This window comes from Rhinoraja longicauda, chromosome 27, assembly GCF_053455715.1.
Source record: "Rhinoraja longicauda isolate Sanriku21f chromosome 27, sRhiLon1.1, whole genome shotgun sequence".
In the NCBI taxonomy this organism is placed as follows: Eukaryota; Metazoa; Chordata; class Chondrichthyes; order Rajiformes; family Arhynchobatidae; genus Rhinoraja; species Rhinoraja longicauda.
This window is the reverse complement of record NC_135979.1, coordinates 6,719,994-6,724,574: the sequence shown is the minus strand read 5'-3', so window position 1 is coordinate 6,724,574 and position 4,581 is coordinate 6,719,994.

The window sequence follows — 4,581 nt, the reverse complement described above, 5'->3', positions numbered from 1 at the left end:
GTGATAGTTTTATTTGACCCCAGTGCCCCTTGCTTTTATTTCCAATAGCTGAACATGGAGGCCGATTCATCACCCTGAAAACACATAAGTGCCCTCACAATATACAGCTTCTATTAAATGGATGTTTGGAAGAGCAGAGCCCAAGAAAATTTATCTTGTGGCACAACATTTTTTCGCAGCACTCTGACAAATTTGGCCAAAATGTCAATCTGCACACAATGTCAAACCTTTGTGAATTCACGTAGGGCCAGTGATCTCATTAAAATGCAACATACAGGTCCAGCCTCTGCCACAAAATCCTCCCACTGATCAACTTCCATCCCCAGCACGGTAGACAGGATGGCGAGGGAGGCGTGTGCCTGTTGGTCTTCACTGGCTGAGACTCTGAGTAGAAGGGGAGGGATGACACAGTACAGATGTACAATACATGTGACAATAAAGTATCATTCATTCATTCATACACTGGTTAGGTTGTGCTTGGCATAGTGTGTTCACCTCCCAAGAGATTAGAATCCTCTGCCAGTTGGTGTCCAGCACCATTCTGCTCAAACCAAACACCAGTTCCAATACTTACCCTGACCTACAACAGCTGACTTGCCAGATGGCCATGCTTATTATTGTTACTCATTCAGTAACTGGGCTGTATAAAAGTAATTACACTCTTTTGGTGTGCAATAAAAAAACATTTAGACCTCCACGTTACCACCTCTGTGCCACCTCTGTTCTACCTGAAGAAACAGATTCTTCACAATGTGGAAAACTTAAAAAAGGTTCTGCAATCATTCAGCACATCTGTGGAAAGTGAATCTGAGTTAACACTTCAGGTCAAAGACTTTTCTTCAGAACGGTTCCCCTGGAACTTTCCACTTAATTCCTGTGCTGCTGTATAGTATGCTTATTCTGGCCTTTCCAGGCCTGATGTGCTGCTGCAAGAAAGAATTCCATTGTTGTTACCTATGAAAAAAATGACAATGAGACACACTCTGGACTCTCTTGGGAAAACGTCCCATCCTCAGCCTGTGTTGTGCCTGCGGGCTTTCTACTGTTGCTGCTCATTAAAAATACCAATGGTAGAGGAACCAACAGAGCATCCTTTATTGGAGGAATTCAGCATCAATTAGCAGCAGTGTCTGGAATAACAAAGTATTAATGGTCAAACCACATGGTGGACATTCCTTAAAAGTGCATTTATCGATATATATACACACGAAAACTGTCCATTCGATAGGACGTATAACCCTGAATATTCAGTTCCCAGACCCGATCCTCCTGCAGCCACGTCTCTGTAATCCCCACACTGTCATATCTACCAATCTCTAACTGAGCCTCAAGCTCATCCATTTTACTTCTTATACTTCCACATTCTTATATACTTTTAATCTATTACTCACCTCACCTTTCACATCGATCCCTATTACACTTGGCCATTCTCTCCTATCCCTTCGTGAGCTTTCTGTCCCGTTAATTCTGGGGTCTTTCTTCACTTTTCCTATACTCGCTTTTCCTTTAACTTTATGCTTGTCTATCCCATTTGTCACCCCCCCCCCCACCCACTATTTAGTTTAAACCCACCCGTGTAGCAGTGGCAAATCTGCCTGCCAGAATGCTGGTCCCACGCCTGTTGAGGTGCAACCCGTCCCTTTTGTACAAATTCACCCTTACCCCAAAACAGATCATGGGTACCTTTAATCCCACCGGAGACAAAATGATGCCTTGGTAAACTGGCATCCCTGTTCTATAGAGTACAGTGCATTCACTGGCCATGCTGATGAAACGTCTGGGAAGCCACGGTGGGTGGCATCAGATTGAGCTGACAGACACACAGCCCACTGCAACCTCAGAGTTCCACTCACCACACGGCAAGTGGACTGAACTCACCACAGCCTCCAGAGTGTGGAACCTACCGAACTGAGCCGCCCTGTCTCACAGCAACACGGAGCTAGGTCTTTCTAACCTACAGTTTCCCAAAACTGCGGACAAATCAGAAAATGACGCTGGGAGGATGGGCGATTTATTGTTGGTTAAAAATCCCAGCAAATGAATGTAATACCCCATAGCTGATAGTGAATGGTATCAGCATTAACTGATGAGCTTTCTCAAGCTTGTTTCACATGACTGCGATGGAAACGGTCCTTGTCCATGGGGCCTGACGATGATTCTGAAGCTCACCTTTCCCACACAAGCAGAAACTGAAATGACTGCTTCCCTTCGGCAGTGGATGCTAATTTTCATGCTCAGATCTTTTTCCTGATTGCTCCATTTAATTATAATTTCACTCAGCCAATTACTCTCTGTATCTCCTGGCCATCAGTTCAAACAATTATTCTCCTCATTAAAACTCATACAATAAAAAGTTGAACATAATGCACAATAAAACAACATCTAGTTTCACTGCTGTAGCATACATCTCAGGTATCTGAGAAACACCAAGAATAACCAGGAAGGATCAACAAAAGCTGGTGTCACTGGTGACCAACCTTGCTCGTTTGTAAGCCGCTTGCCAACTTCTTCAGGTGCACTGTACAAAGAGCACTGTTGGATTGCATCACAGCTTGGTTTGGGAACAGATCTTCCCAGGACCGCAAGAAACTGCAGAGAGTTTTGGATGTAGGCCAGTCCATCACACAGACTTGATTTCCCACCATTGACTCCATCTGCACTTTATGTTGGCTGTTTTCCCAAGGCAACATAATCAAAAAACTTGTCATTCCTTCTGCTCACCACTCCTGTTAAAGAAGTTTGAAAGCACGGGCCACTAGACTTAGACTTAGGACCACTAGACTTAGACTTAGGACCACTAGACTTAGGAACAGCTTCTTCCCCTCTGTTATAAGGCTTCTGAATGGTCCTTCCATAGCAAGGGTATTATCCTCAGTGCGAATACAACCCTCAATTAGAAACTAAAGCCAGGAAAGAACCAGATCCATTGGCATGTTTCCCAATCAACACTATTAAATATAGAAACTATCTCAGCCTTAAAAATGTCTATTGACTCGGCCTCCACAGTCAACAGGTAATGAATTCCACAGATTCACTACCCCCGACTAAAGAAATTCCTCCTCGTCTCCTTCCTAAAGGAACGTCCTTTAATTCTAAGGCTGTGACCTTTGGTCCTAGACTCTCCCACTAGTGGAAACATCCTCTCCACATTCACTCTATCCAGGCCTTTCACTATTCTCTAAGTTTCAATGAGGTCCCCCCTTATCTTTCTGAACTCCAGCAAGTAGTGGCCCAGTGCCGTCAAACGCTCATCATTTATTAACCCCTTCATTCCTGGGATCATTTTTGTAAAACCTTCTCTGGACCCTGTCAAGCATCAACACATCCCTCCTCAGATATGGGGCCCAAAATTGATCGCAATACTTCAAATGTGGCCTGACCAGCACCTTAGAGCCTCAGCATTATATCCCTGTTTTTGTATTCTAGTCCTCTTGAAATAAATGCAAGCATTGTGTTTGCCTTCCTTACTACCAATTCGACTTGTTTGGAAGAAGAATTCTTCCATGTAGAGAATGGTGGGAATCTGGTACTTACTGCTCACATGGCTGGTAGAGGTGGGTATGTCACAACATGTTGAGAACTATCTCAAGAACACTTGATTCACTGGGAAGACTACAGACTGGGAAATGGGATCAATTTAGGTATGTAGTTGATGGTTGCCATGAACATGGTGGGCTGAAGGGCCTGGGCCTGGCCCTGTGCTATACGACTCTAGAAAAAACATAAAATAGGTACAATTACAATACTCTTCGCTCCATTTTCCTTAAATGGATTACCTCCTATTTTTGCATTTTGGAAAGGCCACCATCCTAACTGTAGTTCATTTCATGAAAGCATACCATAATGCGTCAGGGAAGGAGTTACGTGACTTTAACCCAGTACTGGTCAAAGATCAGCAAGATACCTGGGCAGGAAGCTTGAAAATATGGCTATTTTACCCAGAAAATTAGTCAGGTCGGCAGGAAAGTTTTGTTGCCAGTTGTGGTGGCAATCTCACACTGTGACCAAACTCCTATTGAAGGACGCCTATGCTACTTTTGAGGCCAAGCAGGCTGTTCCCATCAATGTGCCCCAACATGCTGCTGTTTGCTAGATTAGGAAATGCACTATGTCCTTTGTGATCAGTGTGCAAAATTACAGCACGTAGATCGGCAAAATGCAAGGGCATGGATTGAAAATTGATTTGACAACAGGAAACGGTAATAAAAAATGGGACTTGCTCAAGGTGGGAGTGTCACAAGGGCCCAGCTACTCACAACACACGGTTTTGCTGCAGAAGGTAATATTTCACAGATTACTGACAGCACAAATTGAGGTATTGAGAATTGTTGGATGATGCAGAGGTTTCGAGGCCATTTAGATAAATTGAGCCAGGAGGCAAACATATGACTAATGCAGTATAACACAGATAAATGTGCAGTTATCCACTTTGTAAACTTTGTAACCACTAGGCAGAGCGTTATTGAAATATAGATGGACTGGGAAGTGATTATGGTGTGTTGGAACCAATAACTGAAAAGAAACATCCTAATGCAGCAAATAGTGAAGAAGGAATAAGAAAGGTTTAGAGGGATATATGGG